The 21,124-nt window shown below is 45.5% G+C and overlaps 1 protein-coding gene across 3 annotated transcripts in view; it reads right to left on the minus strand.

Moving 5' to 3' along the window:
* LOC147443977 (uncharacterized) overlaps window positions 1-21,124 on the minus strand; it is a 111,767-nt gene that overhangs the window by 24,003 nt on the left and 66,640 nt on the right. The window lies entirely within an intron of this gene.

The following is a 21,124-nucleotide window of genomic DNA, read 5'->3' on the forward strand; positions in this document are numbered from 1 at the left end:
CACTAGGCCCAGCCCCCGGGTACAGAGACTGAATGACTGACAAGGTGTCACTTCTGAGTGTTGCGTCGAGCCTTAGCATGTCGTATAGTGACACCTGCTGAAAAGTATTTTTCAAGATGGCTTCTGCTGTGGGCTTGGCGCCTTCGAACTGGGCTCCCTTTGGGACCTTAATCTGTTCCAAGTCAGCCACTGCTTCCAAGAAGGCTCCATCAATGTCAGATAACAGTGAAGTTGGTTTGCTCTGAGCAATTTTGAAGGACTCGTCCTTTGGGTCAGGTAGACCAGATTGAGGAAGTGGGGACTGGCGAGGTGGACCTGTGGGCAGACTGAGACCAAGAGCTGCTCTTTGTGCCCGAGAAGGGACACCAGCAGGCTCCTCCACTTGCAGTGGCTTAACCACATGAGTAGCAGGTGATGGTTGAGGCACGGTGTTCACAGTAATCAAGTTCATCTTCGGGAAGGTGATTCACAGTAATCAAGTTCATCTTCGGGAAGGTGAAATCTTGCTGGTTCTGAGTCGAGCCTGAAGACGTGGATGCCCTTTGCGTGGGACAATCCTTACTGTAGTGATCCTTCGAATCAGGGCAATGGCGACAAGGAGGGGACCCCTCAAGTAAAGGACACTTGCTCTCATAATGCCCATATTCTCCGCATCTGTAGCAGAGTATGGGCCGATTGGAAGGACGAAACAGGGGACGAGGTGGTTGCTGCATGGAGTTGGAGGCTGAAGTGTAGAAGCTCTGAGGGGTTGAGGTGGCATTAGCATTATAAAAACTTTGAGTCGGGAAAGTACTTGACATACCTTGGATAGCAGGGGTATTGAGCAAAGGTGACATGTAGTTGGGATGGCCGTAGTGGGAAACCATGTTGGATGCTGGTGCTAACCCCTGTTGGAGAGTAGGACCAAGACTTTGCTGTATTTTGTGCAATCCCTTTATATGGTAGCAATCCTTATCTTCATGACCCGATTTTTCGCAAAAGTGGCAATAAGAGCGAAGGGGACAGTCCTGTGGAGGGTGTCCTGGAGAGCGGCATGAACTACACCATACCATAGCCTTAGTCTCCCGCTGAGACCTGAGCTCTTCTAACTCTCTTTTAAGTTGATCATAAGCCTCTTGATGTGGAGGCTTCTCCTGTCAGAGAGAAGGATCTCTCTTCTTGAAGGGCCCGCTGTAACTTTAGGGCTTCCAGTTCCCTTCGTAAAGAAGTCAAGGGGTCTGATGGACTGTCCACGAGTACAGGGGCAGTATCTAACTGAGGAGAGTCAGTGAACTGCCTTCTTGCTCCCTCTATTCTAGTAGCAGTAGCAACAAAGTCCTCCAGACTGGCTTCAGGACGGAGACTTTCTCTGAGCTTTTGTTGAGAAGTCTTAGGCAGAGCCTTCTCTACCCACTTCTTCACCATGAGTTCCCCTGGTTGCTGAGGCAGCTTGGCGACCAGGGACTTTGTTTTGGTCATGAGCTCTGCAAATGTCTACTTGGGCTGGAGCAACAAGTTGGCCAACTCATCTAGAATCTTCTCTTGATAATCCCCTGGTCGGAAAGCTTCACAGAACTGCTCTCTTAACATGGTCCAAGTAGTAAAGTGGTTTTCAGCAAACTGACTGTACCATTTATCTGCAAGACCATCCAAGGTGGACGGAAAGAGCACCAGGTATGCGTCTTCTCTGTTGAGGCCACGACCTCTGCAAAGAGAGACAAACCTCCGAGCATGGTCGTCTGCGTCTTCTGTGGAGAGACCTTTAAAGGTAGGGAACTTGATGTTCACCTTTGCCAGAACACTTGTGAGCTCCTCCATGGCCTCTTGCTCCTGAGTCTGTTGCTCGCTAGCTTGCTGTAACAAAATGGGGGAGAGCCTTACCGGAGAAGGTGACCTGGAGGATGTAGAACCGGTCGAAGGAATGGAGGTAGCCGTATGAGTAGGTATGGGTGATGGGGTTAATATGCTTCTACTGGGCACCAAGCGTTGACGCCGTCTGTGGTAGTACTTCAGAGGACTCAGTAGTGCACTTTGACGCTCCAATGACCTCCTTGTATGTGTCATGCAGTAACCGCCAACCCCACCAAGCTTTGGGCAAGAAGACCTTCACTTGGGCAAGACAACCTTCGCTTGGCTGAACATTGGTCTAGACTCTACTAAACCAGGGCGAGTGACTAGACCACCTGGCCTGGACCAGGACGAGGAAGGACTAGACCAGGGACGAGAAGGACTAGACCAGGACGAGGACTGGGTGGACTAGGGCGAGAGAGGACCAGACCAGCAAGGCGAGAGACTAGACCAGCTAGATTTAGCTGTCAAGGGTGAAACTGGACTCGACCAACAGGCTGCACAGGCGAAGCGAAGAAACCAGCTACTCAACAGAGTGAGACTTCAGTTGAAGTCCCACCGTGATCGCCAAAATGAGAGCACCTGTAGCGCGGATAATGTGTCGTGCTCTCTACAGTGTGGATGCCCCTCAGTGCAATGTGCGTGACAATCTCACTCAAACAAATGGAAACTCACTCAAACAGAATGAAACACAGAAACAATGGATAACAACAGAACAACAGAGACACAACAGTGGACCAGAACATGTGGACTCGACTACCTTAAAGAACCATGTACAGACTCTGGCGTGGCAGCACACTCAGCTCCAGCCCAAGACTCACAGGTACAAATGGGGGTGTCGAGGCTCAGATGTGCACGCATGGTGACGCAGTGCTCTGTGTAAGACTCGCTACCAAGACTACTACGTACAAGCTAATAGAACTGGCCCAAAACGACTACTCATATGTACAACCATAAAGAGCCACCAACTGCTCATAAATGTCTAGTCAGCTAAGTCTATCTCCAAACTGAGTGGTGGTGGTGACCTGGCCACGATGTCCACTAGACCACCGTAGGTACCCTGCCACGTGTCACTCCCAGCCCAAAGGGTCCGTCCAGTGTGAACCAGACCAACTGTAGCTAACTGTCCAACTGTCTGCCTGTCCTGTGAAGTGACACTGTAGCCCTGCTACACATTGGCACACGGTTGCAGTTCTCGTCATCTTTCCACACGGAGACAGATGGCAATCTGAGATTGCAAATTCAGTCGTACTGGATTTATTGAAGTCTTACATTTCTAATCAAACGACTCAATGGGAAAAGTTTTTGCCTTCGGTTGAATTTGACTACAATAACACGATCCACTCTTCGACGGGGAAGGCGCCATTTGAGATTATTGAAGGTGCTACGAAGGTTCTACCCTTCCTAAGCATGAAAGATAAGATTTTCGAAGCTGACCAGTACACGAGGAACTTGGACACTGCTTTTGCCAAGGTTTGGGAGACTTTCGTGAAATCTCAGAAAAGACACAAGAAGGCAGCAAATCGACACCGTCGCGATTTGAAATTAAAGAAAGACGATTGGGTGCTCTTATGTTTTGAGAAGGCACGCCTGAGAAAGAAAACGGAAAAGGAGCGGCTTTTTCCAAAGCTTAGCATGAGATACTATGGACCTTTCCAGATAAAGGAAAAGATAAATGATGTCTCCTTTAGACTGAATCTGCCCGATACTTGGAGAATGCACAATGCGTTTCATGTGAGTCTCTTGAAGCCTTTTAAAGGCGATGTGCCCGATGATGGGGAGCCACATGAGCAACCCGAAGTGGAGGAAAGCGAGGAGATACTCGTTCTAGAACAGATACTGGCACATAAAGATAGAAAGATTAAAGGTAAAGTGATGAGGCGGTTCTTGGTTAAATTCAAGAACTAATCCGCATTGGATGGAAAGTGGATGGAGGAGGAGGACATAGCAGATACTCCTCAGATTATGAAGCTTTACCTTGAAGCATTCGGTGTAGCATAGTCAGTATGGGAAAATCTAGTGCAGTGGGTATGCACAAGAGGGGAGTCCGCTCCTTTGTCGACAGATTGCCCCGATTTTTGATATAGAGTCACTGATGTCCCTTTGGGTTTCAGGAATACTGCTGAGCTGACAGTATTCTGTTGTATGACTTTATGAACTGAAATTCCCGAAAATGATACTGATTGATTGTACTTGACTTGTTTGAGTGCAGGAACTGATAGACGAAATGATTGCAGCATTTCGGTCTCATAAATCTCTATAGACATGATTGCAATATGGATTAGATAATCGGGCATCTGTGAGGTCTCGACTGGATCTAGATGTGATTACTAAATACGTTGCCGATTAATCATGGTCTAAGATTTGAAATGATTTTTGAAGGTGATTTGTCATGTGATGTCAAGTGATGTCCCGTGATGTCATGTGATGTGATTGTCGATTGGTATATGTGCTAGATGTCTTGTTCCTAGTGCGTCGGTACTAACAGTCAGTGTCCGCTACTAAGACAATTTATGGCCTCTGTCTGTTTTGCAGGCGTAATCGAGGGCGATCACAATGCTTACAAGAGGGGGGTATGTCACAAACTGGTGACATGGCATGCCCGGACACATTCACAGTAGTATACAGGCCAGCAGAACGCGGAGACAGTGCTGACGTGACAGTCAAGGATTTTTCACCGGATTTCACCCTGACAGTGCTGACATGGCCTGCCGTACGGATTTTTGCTTTTTCCGTTGACAGTGTACGGAATTCCTGCTTTAGCACTGGCTAAAAACTATGATGGCTGATTTGACAGCTTTTGGGAATAAGTTGCTTTATTTTTAAGGCTTTTCACTTACTGCTTTTGGGGCTATGCTTTTGGGCATCCCTTGTAACCTATAAATAAGTGGGCAGGGCCTCGCTTCTCAGAGCATCTGGACGCAGAGTCTGAGAGTGAGCACCTACCCATTCTCTTGTACTTCGAACACAGATTAATACAAAAAAAGGGGCGCCAATCTTTGGGGCCAATATCGCTAGGCACAGAACTACGTTGGGCTGTGTCGACTCAATTGTGAAATTGTGACTGTTTTGAAGTGAATCTCTGTTGTATCGCGGTAGAATCTTGACTTGGGGTGTCCAAGTCTGTTACATCTTCCCTTGAGTTTGCGAAGCCGAAGCACGCACAGAGCTCTGATACCAATGTCAGGTGCAGTGCAAGTGTTTATGGATTTAGCTCGGATCTAGTACTCCGCACAAACACAAAGGATGCTTTACTTCACTTGAAAGAACCGAACTAAACTGAATGAAAGAGAGAGACACAAGAGAGAGAAAAGAGACGACGCCGAATGTCGGATCCTTTAATGGACATGGCAGCACTCATGGAGTATCCTTTAGTGGACATGGTAGCAGACATCTTCATCATTTGCCTCACATCTTTCGCTTCACGCGGTTTGTTCAACATCAGGTGCTGAGAGGGGGTGTTAGACTTACACCACTCTGCTGCTTCATAGGTCTAGGGCATGCATGTACGGCTAGTGTGCTTGCGGGCTGACCACCCTTTGCATATGCATATAGGCTGCATTGTCTGGCCGCCTACTTCTGGGCCGGCCACCCACCTTGTCCGCGCGCCCTCTATATTTCTGTTTTTTCTTGTTGGGTCGTGGGGGTTTTTTCATGGAGATCTCCATGGTAAAGTGTTGTCACGAGCAGTGTAGCAAATTGCTGTCCTCCACTGATACAGGGTGAAGATACTGCGTGAAGGTCCAGAACCGAGTGTGCGAACAACTCCTTATTGTAAAACAAGTGCCAATAGACCTGCAAGTGTCTTGCCCAATAGGATATGTGGTATCTGTAGTCAAATCGTCTGGAGAAAATGGGGAAGCCCATGAAAATGGGGAAACTTAGGAACCGTCATGAGAATGACCGGAAGCCTATCAATGCATGGACTTGTAACCCAGTGTGGCCACGTGGCTAAGCTGTGTAAAACTCCAGGAAGGCCAAATGTAGCAATGTGTGCTGTAAACGTCCTCTGAATCAAGGAAAGCCAGACTAAACAGTCTGCACTGTAGAAGCTACCATAAGCTGCAACAGTCATCGATAGACCGCATAGACCACCACCAGATGGTGTCCTATCAGTAGGTAGGCTAATCCAAGATGAGGGGAAAGCCAGACTCAACAGTCTGTGCTGTGAAGGGCCTCTGAGAAGCGGTGTGGTCAGACCAAGCTGTTTGCACCATGATCATCTTGTATGAAGAAGGGAAGCCAAACTGAGCAGTCTGCGCTGTGAAGATCCTATGAGAAGAGGAAAGGCCACACCATGATCATCTTGTATGAAGAAGGGAAGCCAAACTGAGCAGTCAACGCTGTGAAGATCCTATGAGAAGAGGAAAGGCCACACCAATCTGTCTACGCCGTCTTGCCCATATCTCTTGCCTCCGATCCTCCGGTGTCGACCAAAACAGAATCCGCCGACGCTGCCACCAAAGCGTAACTCGGTGTGGCTCTCAATGTGAACGAGCTGGGAGTGGCCTACTGCCAAGGTTGGGGGATAAGTCTGCTGTAAGGTTACCGAGGGTGAGTGTAAGCAACTCTGAAGGTGGCAATTCAAATGATAAGGAGTGTAGAAGAGCAATTGCACTACCATCCAAGCCAAGCTCCGGGTGACTTTGGATGTAGTCGCGTGATGCCTGATCTCCCGCATCTTACGAGTTGACTCTCCAAGAGATATACCTTCATAAGTTTAGAACAGTCTAAACTCACGAATTATAAGAGGGAATAAAGCAATCATAAGAGAGTCCAAAGCACTGAAGTCCCACTCCAGTCTGTAGATCCAAGCAAAGAACCTGTCCAATAGGAGATACAAGATCCTCTCCCTAAGTCCATGTAGATGCTCCTGTGTAAGCAAGTGATCTGACTTGTCGAGGTCAAGTGGTAAGTGTTTGTCCACCAAAGATGGTGGTGTCTTCTCTGCGAATGTCGTGATCCCATATGCCATGAGCATGGCCATATCTCGTGTGAACTCTGATGATGAATGCATAGGTGTGTCTATAGCAAACCACAAGTCACCACTCCCTCTGGAGTGCGCAACCGCCGAATGATGGCTGGAATGAATGGATCTCCCAAGGATCGTACGCCCGTAGATGATCAAGCCGATGTCGAAGATACCATGTACTGTAGCAGTCACTGAGAAACCGCATGGAGCACCACATGATGGTGTCCTGGCAGGAGGTAACTTCATCCTCTATGAAAAACTCAAACCATGTGGCTGATGTCCACCCAAAAACGCAACTGCGAGGTGGTGAAACCATTGCTGTCAAGCGATTTTCAGTGTGCTCGTATGCTCCCGGCAGGGTCCGGAGCGATGCAGAGGGTGTAGGAAGGACGGTGAATCCCTGGCACAACCCAGGTGGTCTGAAAACTGAGAAACCGGCAGTATAACCTGGCTGTATACTATACAAAATGAAGAGGATCGGGGCCGGCAAGGCACCGGATGCTGAACTGGTTGGGTGAGGGCAATATGGGGGTGGGCCAGAAGCAAATGCTGCCCTCCTCCTGCTGAAAACGCATGAACAGCAGCCTGTAAGAAGAAGGCTCCAAAAACGCAGGCCCCCTCTCAGAAAAACGCAAGAGGCAGCCAAAACGCAGATGGAGGAGGAAGGAATCCCGGTGACAAAACAGTCCCAGGAGTCTAGCGCTCGGGGGAGGGGGGGGGGGAATTGATGATCGCCATCTGATGAAGCCAAAAACGCAGGTGGGAGAGGAGTCCCCATGACGAAAACTCTCTAAGAGCTGATGTGAACCTGACTGAAAGCTGATCGTTGGCAGACCTGCCTCTTGGGAGGGGGGGAACCGATGCTGGTGGTGAAACACTGGTCCCATGGAGAGCCTGAAGCTGCTGATACCATGAGAGAGAGAGAGAGAGAGAGAGAGAGAGAGAGAGAGAGAGAGAGAGAGAGAGAGAGAGAGAGAGAACGCCAATCAGAGCAGAAGACCCTTCAATACAACGTATCAAATGTGTATATCTCTAGGTACCCCCCTGCCCCCATATATAGGCGCTCGGGCAAGGTGGGCGTTCGGACAATGCAGCCTATATGCATATGCAAAGGGTGGCCAGCCCGGAGGCAAACTTGCTGCACATGTATGCCCTAGACCTGTGAAGCAGCAGCGTGGTGTAAGTCTAACACTCGCTGCCTATATACCCATCCAAGGCTGGGTCGAGCAAGCTAATAGGCAGCCCCACGACCGTGCTTAATAAAAGGCTGAAAATATCTTAATAATTCAAGTCAAATAAGAGGTGGTTCACGTGGTAAAATGCCTGCATGATGAAATGTTGTCCTGTGCAAGAGAGGGTATGCAACTATGACCAGCCTGGACATTCACGTCCTGCTAGAGGCTCACAAAGGTGCCGGGCTCAGTCCTAAGCTACTGGATCATGCTAGATTGTGGCAGAACATGTCCACGTAGCGCAAGTGAAGTGCGCACATGACACCCCCCCTTGTTAAAGGTGAGGCCAGATTGGTACTAGATTTTTGTGGGGATAGACCCTAATGAGATGGACGGAAGTACTGAACTTTGCAGAACATGGGGCAAAGTGCGAGAAGCCCTTATTTTCTTCGATGGAGGAGCCAAGGCTACCTTCATCTCAACTAAATTGGCGGCTTGACTTGGAATTATGCCAGAAGAAATCGGACCACTGACAGAGGCAGTTCTAGCGGCACCCGGACGGGATGTTGCCATCACACCTGTCATTGGCAAACTATAGTTGCACTATCAAAGGTATTTAGGGCACGAGGAAATCTATATCATGCCTTTGGAAGGGTGTGACGTTCTCTTAGGAATCCCTTGGTTCCACATGAACTACGCAATGGTCGACTACAGGACAAGAAAAACCATCTTGAAGAATGAGAAGGGTAAAAAAAGTGTACTTGATGTAAACCGAAGGGTGAGTCTGTCCCACTTGTATCAGCTTCGGCCGTTTCAAAATTAATGAAATCTACTTTTTTTGTTTACTCAATCTTCTTAAAAGAATTGAACGACAGTCAAAGGTCAAATATGTCTGACCTAGAAAAAGAAGAACAAGATTTTCCGCGAGTTCACGCTGATTGTTTCTCTGAAGGCTTACCAGGAGAGTTGCCTCCTTCACGTTGGAAGATCACACGATTGACTTGATTCCAAGTAGTACACTATCGAACCAACCACCTTACCGAGTTAGCCGAGCCCAAAATGAAGAAATAATGAACCAAGTGAAAGAGCTTCTTGAGAAGGGTCTCATCCAGCCTAGTACATCACCATTCTATTCGCCTGTGTTACTGGCTCTAAAGAAAGATGGATCTTGGAGAATGTGCATTGACTATAGAGCTCTCAACAAAATCACCATCGAGAACAGATTCCCTATTCCGAGGATCAATGATATACTAGACACACTTAAGGATTCTACTTACTTTAGCAGCTGAAGAGTGGTTATAAAACCGGCCCGTAGGGCGGTAGACTTTGGCTTTCACCCGAAACTTTACTTCAGACTTTAGGACACAGAGAAACTTTGCAAATAAAAACTTGTAACGGGAATTGATACTTCAAAAACACACAGCTCGGAAGTTAGAATGCTCCGAGCAGACGCCAACTTGTAGGCCCCAAAAACTGGTGCCCTTTTCGGTATTTCTTTATTCCTTTAGAGGATAAAGTTACAAAACTAGAGTCAGGGGATCTTCACTTGTATCCAACTAGATCACACCTGTTCTGGTAAAATTTCGGCAAATAACGGTTCCAAAACTCATCCTGAACAAATCCCTCTACTGGAACTCTCTTCCAAAGATGTAAACCCTCTGTTTTCAGCCCAAAAACAGCAATTACAGCTCGCTGTATTTACTAGTTTTTACCCTGATTTCCCAATGCTTCTGGCATCCATACGGCTGCAAAACAGTCCAAAAACAACGGATAACCAGCACTAAAAATGCACCTGTAAGGTGAGGTTATCACCCTCACCGATGCCTGCGTTTGGAGTAACAGTTAGCTACTCCTATTCCTGCTCAAAGAGGCTCTTGCCTTGGCACAGAAGCATAAGACCACACAACTGTACGTAGGTCAAATGAAGAGCCCTCTTGTGAGGCATCACGTTACTGCATGTAGGGGAGAGAGAGAGAGAGCAGTGTAGAGTGTGCACGACATCACTTCTTGCACTACACTGTACATGAATGATGAGAGGGAAAGCTTGCACACAATAGCTTTTGTGCCTGCAACAATCCACCATACGGCTGAAAAATGCAGCCCACGTTTTATTTTAACGCCTCTCTCTCTCTTAAGTTGGAAAATGCCCAAAAATGTGCCAAGTGGCACCCGTGCATTAATTCCCCGCTTTGGACCTTCTGGTCTAAAAATATCTCAACCGATTGCTCAGTTGACTTAGCAACAGAGTAATAAAATGTTCCCCTTGTCATTCTGAAGCTAACATATTTCGTGGCACAAAATAGTAGTTTCCTAAATTTTAGGAGATGCTTCCATTGGACTCTCATTGGTCATCTGGCCATCTTTCACCATTGAGACCACATCTAAAAATGCAATGTAGCCCAATTCTTAGGTGATTTTTTCTTAGTGACCCCACCTTGGCACTAAGCCTCCATTGAGTTAGTTTCCTAGTATTTACCAACTTATTAAGTGAGGCGAGGAGACCTAAATGACTTTGAACTGAGCCTAAACACCCTTTTACTACTCGAATTCCAATGCCGACCAACTTCCCGTCTGCGGGTGAAACTACTGTTTCACATTGGCCATGCAATGTCCGATTATTTGCAACTTCAGAAAGAGGGTCTCAAAAATAAAATAAAAATCATCGGAAAGAAACCAACAACTAAGGTTAGCAGTTTTCACGTCCTCGTGACATACCCCCCTCTTGAAATCGCAAACGTCCTCGATTGCATGCCATATATACATGCCATTGATGATCTTGTGTTGTTAGCACCCTTTTATCATCGCATTACCCGCAAGAAAGATGATCATACATAGAAACGAATGACTTAATGAGACCTTCATACTATTGTCATTACCATCTATGATAGAAGTGAACATTGTACATTCAACACTTAAAAAGAGATACACACTTCTATTACACTGAATCCATATGTACATTTGACGTGCTAGCTCTATCATTACCCCTTCTTTGTACACGTTGGGTTGAGGCATACGTAGGCCGTAACCCAAAGGCCTCAAGGTAAAGCTGCAATACATTTGGTGACTCGGACAGTTCATGCTCTTCCATCCACTTTGCATCGTTAAGTGGATAGTTCTTGAACTTCACCAAATAGCGTCTTGCAACCTGTCCCTTAACTTTTCTTTCCTTATGTGCCAAAATCTGCTCAAAAACCAAAATTTTATCATGTAAGGTGCAGTAGAAGTGAATGTTGAACTTTGCTCAAGATGAGTGCTCCAAACTGTGCTCAAGGTTCCTTTTTACTTAAGGAAGGGAGAGCCTTCCGTTCCTCTAGTGAGAGAGTGCAATGGATACAAACAAAGTGGATGAACACTGTAAATGAAGGTGCATGAGGCTAAGAGATAGAGAGAGAAGAATACGACACCAGAATGTTGTCAAACCCTCCTCCGAAGGCCCCACTCTCTATGGCGAGAGCAGTCTACTTATGATTCCACAAATCTCTACAATGCTTGGACTTGCCGACGATGAGGACAATGACGAGACGGACTGAAATCTGAAAATGCTAATGGCTGAAACCTGCAAATCTTTATCTACTGAATTCTCACTCCATGTCGATGACGACGATACGGCGACGACGAGTTGAAAATGCAGATGCTGAAACTTGCGTCTTCCGGGCTGAAACTGTAACCTTGATGAATCTCACCGTGCGGCGAGGATCTGCTGCAGGAAGGTGTGATTTGCGAGGTTCGGGACTTCTTCTGCGGTAACTGACTGCTGAAAAGTCAAAACGCTGGTTCTAGGGCTGAATCTGTCGCGATGGAATTGCAAAACGCCGAGGCTGATCTGCAAATCAAAATCGCTAGGGCTGATTTTGGTTCTTGCGGTGGAAATCTGCTAACGCTGGGAATCTGCTGTCATCTGTGGGGAATCTGCTAACGCTAGGGCTGATCTGCTGTCTACCGTCGCCGAGAATCTGCAAGTGCAAAAACACTGGCTGATTTGGTGCAAAAACGCTAGGTGTTTTGGTGAGAGAAAACGCCAGTGTTGTCGCGGGGGTTGGTCTTGCTGAGAAGTTGCCTGTTGAGCAAGGTGCTCTTGCTGCCTCTTTGCCAGAAAGTCCTAGCTCTGGTTTCCTTATATATTTCATTAGCAAAATTGCCCTACCTAGTTCCCAACAAAAGTCACTTAAAAATAATAAGTGAAAAATGTCAAAAATAGAAAAAATATATTTAATGCACTGGAAAATTGCTCCCGATGGGTTCTGATGGAAATCTGATGATCATGCTGCGTGCAACCAGAGGATATGCATCTACTCTAAGTGTTTGGACATGCACGGTCTGCGAACAGACTCACAAAAGTGCCAGATCACTTCCTATTTCAGACTGACTTGACTGAACTGAACCCTAGTCATGCTGTAGCTTGTCCACGTGCACATAGGGTTGGATGTGTCACGTGACATCCCCTCCTTTTCAAAGTGAGGTACTCGTACCAAACTGTACGGCGTCGAGGGAGATCGCCAACAACATCCGGAATCCTGGAAAGGACTCTTCGCCGGCCCACTCTAATGTGTGGGTCGTGCGGTACTTGAACTTCATAAAGGTCTGCAATGTCTTCTTCTTTGGGCCGCGCCGAAAGCAACACAAAGTCTTTTGTGGCTCTTCAATGCTTCAACTTTGTCAATAGTCATGCGTCTACCTTCTTCAAGAATCTCCGAGGATGAAAATTCCTGAAACCACTTCCAACACAAAAACATGAACATACCCATTCCATGTAAAGTGAGTGGAGAAAGACTATACTTTCGAACAAATTGTGCATGCAATGCAGATGAACAAAGTGACGGAGTGCCAAACCGTTCATTAAACACACGCAAACAATGGGGTCGAATCTTGACTTTCTTATCAAAATCAATCAACTGTGGCAAAACACAATGGAAATGCCGATGCTTGATGCTCAATCTTTCTTGTGCTCTTTCTACGACTGTGTCGTGCCAAGGAAGAGACATGGAATGTGACTTCCTTAAATGAATACTTTTCAGCTTTTCATGAGAAATCCGCATGCATCCGTGCTCATTCATGAGTGAATCGTGCTCAACCTACAATATGGCATGCCTAGGAAAAGGGATCACATAAGGACGGTGATTAAAATACAAGAAAGCATCACGAATGAAACACTCGAACAATGCGTACTGACTAATCACTCGAACACATAATACTTCCTGTGGGGGTTCTTTGGACCTTGACTCGATAGCCAAGATCGGTTCTTCGTGATTGATCGAATCTTCCTGTGGGGGTTCTTTGGACCTCGACTCGAAAGCCAAGATCGATTCTTCCTGATTGATCGAATTTGCAATGAGGTTAGCTTCACTAGACAAAGTATCAACTAAACCATTATCCTTGTGAACAATAACATCCTCTTTATCTTGCAAATCATCATGCTTGTGAGAAATCACATCTTGATCATACAAATCATCATGCTCATCATTATCATGCAATTCATCATGCTTGTCGTTATCATTCAAATCATTATGCAAATCAAGTAATTCCTCTGTGTCTTGCTTTGGAAAAGAAGAGACTGAGAGAGTCCCCTTTTCTCGAATCTCTTGCATCTGTGCCTGCACTTGAGAAAAGAGTCGCAACATCTCTTGCATTCTTGCTTTGTTCTCGCGATCAAATTTTGCTTCTTTTTCGTCGCGCTCACGCGCTATGGCTGCCATTCTGTCTTGATACTTACGATCAATTTTTACCATTCTTTCTGATATTCTTGCTTCGCGTTCTAACTTCCTATCCATCATCATCTTGTCAAAAGCCTCTATAGGAGTTAGTGCAATACTTGGCGTAGATGGGGAAGGGGGAGGGTCAGAAAAACCGCTTGGTGGGAAAAATTCTTCTTTGTCACTCTCACGCTCATCACCTCCATGCGAAGTATCCATTCCGCTTCGAGTATGACCATCCACTGATGTCTTGGGTTCTTAAGTTCACGAGAAACTTGGGTTCTTGTGGGTCTTGAGTCCTTAAGGTTCTTGAGGTTCTTCTGTTAGAGAAAGATCTTCTCTTTACCCGAGCTCTTCTCTTTTCCGCGGGCACACCCCTTGGTGGCCCTGCGCTCACACCAAGGTTGCTTTTTCCCACCTCACGTCGATTGGCCGGCCGCTAGGTGCACGGTCCGCTCTCAATGAGTGAAAGAGGCACAAGGGGAGGCTGGGCAAGCCCTTCTTTCTTGGGTTTCCTATCACTCTTCAAAAACACGATTAGAAATCGACACGCTCAAGAGAACTTGGGTTACGTGCGACTGCAACATCAAAAAAAAATTATGTTATTCTTTCCTTGAGTGATACAGAACACTACCAAAGCTCTGATACCAATGTAAGGTGCAGCGGAAGTGAATGTTGAACTTTGCTCAAGATGAGTGCTCCGAACTGTGCTCAAGGTTCCTTTTTACTTACGGAAGGGAGAGACTTCCGTTCCTTTAGTGAGAGAGTGCAATGGACACAAATAAAGTGGATGAACACTGTAAATGAAGGTGCATGAGACTGAGAGATAGAGAGAGAAGAATACGACACCAGAATCTTGTCAAACCCTCCTCCGAAGGCCCCACTCTCTATGGCGAGAGCGGTCTATAAGATTGCACAAATCTCTACAATGCTTGGACTTGCCGACGATGTCGACGACGACGAGACGGGCTGAGATCTAAACATGTGAATGGCTGAAACCTGCAAATCTTTATCTGCTGAATTGTGACTCTATGTCGATGACGACGATACGACGACGACGTGCTGGGCAGATGCTGAAATCTGTGTTTTCCGGGGTGAAACTGTAAATCTTGATGAATCTCACTGTGTGGCGAGGATCTGCTGCGAAAAGGTGAGATCTGCAAGGTTCGGGACTTCTTCTGCGGTAACTGACTGCTGAAAACTGAAAACGCTGGTTCTAGGGCTGAATATGTCGCGATGGAATTGCACAACGCCGAGACTGATCTGCAAATAGAAAACGCTAGGGCTGATTTTGGTTCCTGCAGTGCAAATCTGCTAACGTTGGGAATCTGCTCACTTCTATGGGGAATCTGCTCTCTTCTGTGGGGAATCTGCTAACGCTAGGGCTGATCTGCTATCTACTGTCGCCGGGAATCTATAAGTGCAAAAATACTAGGCCTTTTGCAATGCTAAAAACGCTAGAGTTGTCGCAGGGGTTCGTCTTGCTGAGAAGTTGCTTGTTGAGCAAGGTGCTCCTGTTGCCTCTTCTGCCAGAAAGTGCTAGCTCTGGTTTCCATATATATTTCATTAGCAAAATTGTCCTACCTAGTTTCCAACAAAATTCACTTAAAAATAATAAGTGAAAAATGTCAAAAATAGGGAAAATAGGTTTAATGCACTGGAAAATTGCTCTTGATTGGTTATGATGGAAATCTGATGATCAAGTTGTGTGCAACAAGAGGATATGCATCTACTCAAGTGTGTGGACATGCACGGTCTGCGAACAAACTCATAAAAGTGCCAGATCACTTCCTATTCTAGACTGACTTGACTGAACTGAACCCTGGTCATGTTGTAGCTTGTCCACGTGCACATAGGGTTGGATGTGTCACGTGACACATCAAGTTCCTCAACTTCTGGCTGAGCCTCATTTGGCATATCTTCTAGCACATCACCCACGAAGGGTCTTAGAAGACTCTGTCACAAACTGCTTATGTGTCAAAGCCCTGAAGAATGGAGCCAACTTACAGATGCCGGTAGAGGGGCCTAAACCAAAGAAGAACAAGTAACAGAAGAAGAAGTCCTACTAACTTATGGGGACCCCGCCCAATGGGGCCCCAGTGACTTAAAGGAAATAAAATAAAGCAGAACCCACCCACACACGCAGCTGATGACGTGGTAGCTGTACGGACTGTCCGGATTTTCCGTTGGCTGATGACGTGGCAGACTCTACGGATGTTGACTGCTGTACAGATTTCCGTGATTTATGCTGGCAGCTTTTTGGCATTGCTTTTGGACCAAGATGCTTTTAAGTTTGAAGGCTTCTGTAAACTGCTTTTGGGGCCTAGGGCCTTTAAATATATGCTAAGGGCTCATTCTTTGGCATGCTTCTTGGAGAAGGTGGAGAGTCTCGAGTATCGGCTTGTATTGTGTTGATGCAATATAAAGAAATACCGAAAGGGACGCCAAGGTTTGGGGCCAATACTCTCTGGGGTGGAATTTCGCCACTCCGTGTCGCGTGTCCTCTCTCTCTTTCAGTTCAGTTGTTATTGAAGTGCTAAAAGTCTGTTCAGTCTGTTCTTTTCTATTGGCACGTGGTGCCCGTCTTGTGACAGACTCACGTGAAACACATTATGAATCTTCAAAGCGTCAGGCAATTTCAGCCTGTAAGCAACATCGTTGATCTTATCAAGTACTTGAAAAGGCCCATAGTAACGCATGCTGAGCTTCGGAAACAACTGTTCCTTTCCCTTCATTTTCTTTAACCTTGCCTTTTCAAATCGCAAAAGTACCCAATCACCATGTGAGAACAACAGTTCACGACGGTGATGATCAGCAACCTTTTTCTGTTTTGCCTGAGTCTTCTCCAGGGAAGCTTTACTTTTCTTATACATTTCATCCATTTACTCGACATACCGATCTGCCTCAAAGATCTTGTCCTTTGTATGCAAAATGGGACGAACTTTCTTGCCGCCTTCAACAATCTCAAAAGGTGCCTTGCCAGTTGACGAATGCACCGTATTGTTGTATGCATACTCAAGCATAGGAAAATATTGTTTTCACTTGCCCTTATTATCTGACACACATCATTTCAGTAAAACCAAGACAGTAAAATTAGCCTCTTCTGATTGTCCATCGGTTTGTGGATGAAATGAAGACGAGAACTTGAGCGTAGTGCCCATGTTCTCAAACAATTCTCTCCAAAACAAACTCGTCATGCAAGGATCACGATCACTGACAATCGATTGTGGCATACCATGGTACTTGAACACATTGTACATAGTATATAAATAATCGTGCCATCTGATCAGATTTTATCTTCTTCTTGACAGGGATAAAATTGGCATGTTTGCTGTGCAAATAATGGTCCATATAGCATCATTCCTTGTTGACGTTCTGGGAAGATCAAAGATAAAGTCCATAGCAATGCTTTCCCATGGCTTATCCGAAATCTGCAATGGCTGTAAAAACCCTGGTGACCCTTTGACAAATCACGCATGCTCGCTGTCACAAAAATACGGAAGCGAAAACTGACTGTTGAATGCAATTTATATACTCAAGAGACTTTGGAGAGAAAGAGAGAAAGCTTGACACATCATTGGGGACCAGAAGATGGACTGGTGCCCCCCCGTAAAGAGAATATCTTTATTACTAAGGGAGAATCTTTACAAGCATAGAAACGGGGCAAAAAGCCCGTCCTCTATTCTTTCTTGTCCTTTTTCTTCTTCTGACTAAGAGAGAGTAGAAGAACTGCTCTCTCTACTGAGAGGATCTTTCCTCTTTTGTGAGATTTTGGGAAGCTCTCGTAGGTGAGAGTCTACCTTCCACAAAACTCATCGGAAGCTCTCATAAATGAGAGTCTATCTTCCGCTAACTGTGTCTCTTTGGACATAATCGTTCCTGCAGTCGAGCCACGAAAGAAACATACAAAACACACGCACACACGCTTGCCGTAATTTATTGCACATAACCAGAAATTGTTACCTGAGCGCGTTCCAATGCCGAAATGGAGGTCCTTTTCGCGACAAAAACGCTCCAAACTTTGTGTATGTGTAGAGTAGGTAGAGAGGAATAAGATTCTATTAAAGCTTTGCTGAAATTCACCCTAATACAGGTGATTAGGGGCTGAAAACAAAGAATTTGCAGCCGCTAGACAAGACAGAAAGAGACTTTTCTACTACTTTACGTGATGAAACTTCTCCCATAGCTGCCTACAACCATGAGAGGCCTTGTTCCAACTTCTAGGTGATGGGTGCTCAGAGGCTCCGCATACACCACAAGGTGCTGCTCTCAAGCTACAATGGAGAGCTTCACTGCGTAGAGGACGTTCAACTTAGGGGGGGTAGTGCACTGCCAACCTGGCAAGAGGGAGAGGGGCTGCTCTCATATAGCCAGCCAGAAGAGGGGGCGCTAGCATGAAGAGAGAGAGAGAGAGAGAGAGAGAGAGAGAGAGAGAGAGAGAGAGAGAGAGAGAGAGATTGCATGGGTAAGTGTGCCAAGTGGCACACTTACTTAATAATTTAAAAACCATTCAACTTTTGACTTTAGAAGTCCTATGTTAATTAATGAAATGTGCAATTAAGTGCACAACTGCACACATAGATGCAACAAATGAAAATGTTAACTGCTCCCCAGCGCAATGCCGTACCAGCACAGCTCTGGCGTTACCTGTTCGCACTTGTCCGGCCATTTGGTCCAGCGTAGACAATTTAAAATAATTTAATTGACTTATCCTAAGGCCGTAAAATAATTCAGGCCTTAGGATTACTGTTGTTCTAAGGACCCCATCTCATTCCCGTGCTTGCACTAGCGCGCGTAATTTTTCTGAGCCTAAAATCTGAGGCTACTATCTACCCCTTTATTGAAGACCCGATTTCCCAATCACTAGGGCTTCAGGGTATTTTTTGCTAGGGTCTCCCTGAGGTGCTCTGGCCCAAACTTGGGCGCACCTGAGGCCCCAGAATTGCTAGATCTATTCTGATGTACACACAACTACCCCATCTCATTCCCATGCTTGCACTAGCGCGCATAATTTTTCTGAGCCTAAAATCTGAGGCTACTATCTACCCCTTTATTGAAGACCCGATTTCCCAATCACTAGGGCTTCAGGGTATTTCTGCTAGGGTCTCCCTGAGGTGCTCTCGCCCAAACTTGGGCGCACCTGAGGCCTCAAAACTACTAGATCTATTCTGATGTGCACACAACTAATTAAATAATTCTTTTCTCGTAAAATACATTAATTATTTACAAAGTCTGACATAGTTACATCCCTCTTGGTTCTAAACGGTTGACCTCAACTGTAGAGCGTCAGCATAACTGTGTAAGATGTCTGGGTAGTCCTTAAGATCGGACTCAGTCATCCATTTTGCATCTAAAGGGGTGTAATTCTTTAACTTGACTAAATACTTTTGATGTAGGCTGCCCGACTTTAGTTGTTTCTCAAAGTGGTGTATTATCTGTTCAGGTTGAAGGATTTCCTCAGTCTCTTCGACTTCTGGAGGATCTTCTTGTACTGGCGCCACTGGAGGAGGTCCAACATATGGCCGGAGGAGACTGACATGAAAAGCATTATGGATGCGCCAGTGAGAAGGCAAATCCAATCTGAAAGTCACGTCATTGACTTTATCTGTAATTTTGAAAGGGCCGTAAAATCTATGGGAAAGTTTGACAACTTTCCCTTTTCCGACCCGCTTTTTCAATCTAGCTTTCTCAAAGCGAAGCAGGACATATTGTCCTTTTTCAAGATTGAGATTCTTTCTGTGCTTGTCTGCTTTTCTCTTCTGTTGCTCTTGAGTACGTAGAATCGCTTGCTTTACTTGTTGATTAGCAATATCAATATTGCGCACAAATTCATCGTCGGCGAAGATGTTTTCTTTGGTAATCATAATAGGAAGTAAGAGTGGCTTCCCATAAATAATTTCGAAGGGAGCTTTACCAGTTGAGGAATGGATGGTATTATTATACGCAAACTCAATTATCGGTAAGTACTGTTCCCATTCAGATTGTCGTTCCGAAACATAGCACTTGAGGAGATCTAAAATAGTGGCATTAGCGATTTCGCTTTGACCATCTGTTTGAGGATGATAAGTTGATGAAAAATCAAGCTTAGTTCCCAAGTTTTCAAACAATGCCTGGCAATCCATGGTGTTTAAAAATTTGAGCTAGAAATATTCTAGCCATGTGATCAGCTTTGACCGTCTTCTTTACTAGAAGGAAATGTGCTTGCTTATTGAATCTGTCTACTATAGTAGAGATTGCTTCATTTCCATTCTTGGATCTAGGAAGATCCGTAATAAAATCCATGGCAATACTTTCCCATGGCGTGTTAGGCACAGGGAGTGGCTGAAGCTTGCCATAAACTTTATGTCTATCATATTTTACTTTTTGGTAGACTAAACACTCATGTAATGTTTTCAATGTCCGCACGGAGTGTTGGCCAAAAGAAATACCTTTCGAGGGCACTAGTGGTAGCAGCAATTCCCCGATGCCCGGCATAAGGAGAATTATGTGCTTCATCCATCACCTTTTGTCGCGTAAGGGCTGAGCTATGCATATTGCTTGTTGACGATAGAGCGTATTATCCCTAATGGAATAAGGTGGCCTTGAGTGACCAGCTTGAAGATCTGCCCAAATTGTAGCGAAGTCTAGATCTTGAGGATACATCTCACTGAGAGATTCTAGTTCCTCATGATAAATTGTTGTCAGTGCATTGATCTTTGGACGCCTGGAGAGAGCATCTGCAATTGCATCCTTTGTTCCAGAAGTGTGTAAAATCTGAAAATAGAACATTGAAAGAAAGTTGGCCCATCTCATTTGCTTTTCTGATAACTTTCTCTGTGTGAGAAAGTAGCGAAGACTTTGATGATCTATCTTGATAATAAAATCAACTCCTAACAGATATGTTTCCAAATGGAAAGAGCATGAATTACTGCCATTAGCTCTTTCTCGTATATGGAAACATGCAACTCTGCATCTTTAAGGCGCCGACTTTCGTAGGCTATGGCGTGACCCTCTTGGTTCAAAACTGCTCCTACACAATCTCCAGATGCATCGCAGTATACCTCGAAAGGTTTGCAAAGATCAGGGATGGTGAGAACAGGTCTGTGACTGAGTAGATACTTAAGCTTTTCAAAAGCTTGTTTTTGTCCAGACCCCCAATGGAATGGAATCCGCTTCTTTGTAAGGTCATGGAGGGGACCTGCTATAGCAGCAAAGGCTCGAATGAAGCGCCGATAATAGGAACAGAGGCCAAGGAAACTTCGTACAACATGTACTGTAGTTGGCGTAGGCCATTCTACAACTGCTTGAATCTTATCAGGGTCCATTCTCACCTGGTTGTGAGATACTATATGGCCCAAATAGTGGATTTCTTTAAGAAAGAACTCACTCTTCTTAGCATTCACAAATAATTTGTGTTTGCGTAATTCTTCAAACACTAATGCGAGATGCTTATAGAGTTCGTCTTCCGTCTCTGAGAAGATTAA

Source organism: Adiantum capillus-veneris, chromosome 13 (genome assembly GCF_014529385.1).
Source record: "Adiantum capillus-veneris isolate H3 chromosome 13, ASM1452938v2, whole genome shotgun sequence".
Lineage (NCBI taxonomy): Eukaryota > Viridiplantae > Streptophyta > Polypodiopsida > Polypodiales > Pteridaceae > Adiantum > Adiantum capillus-veneris.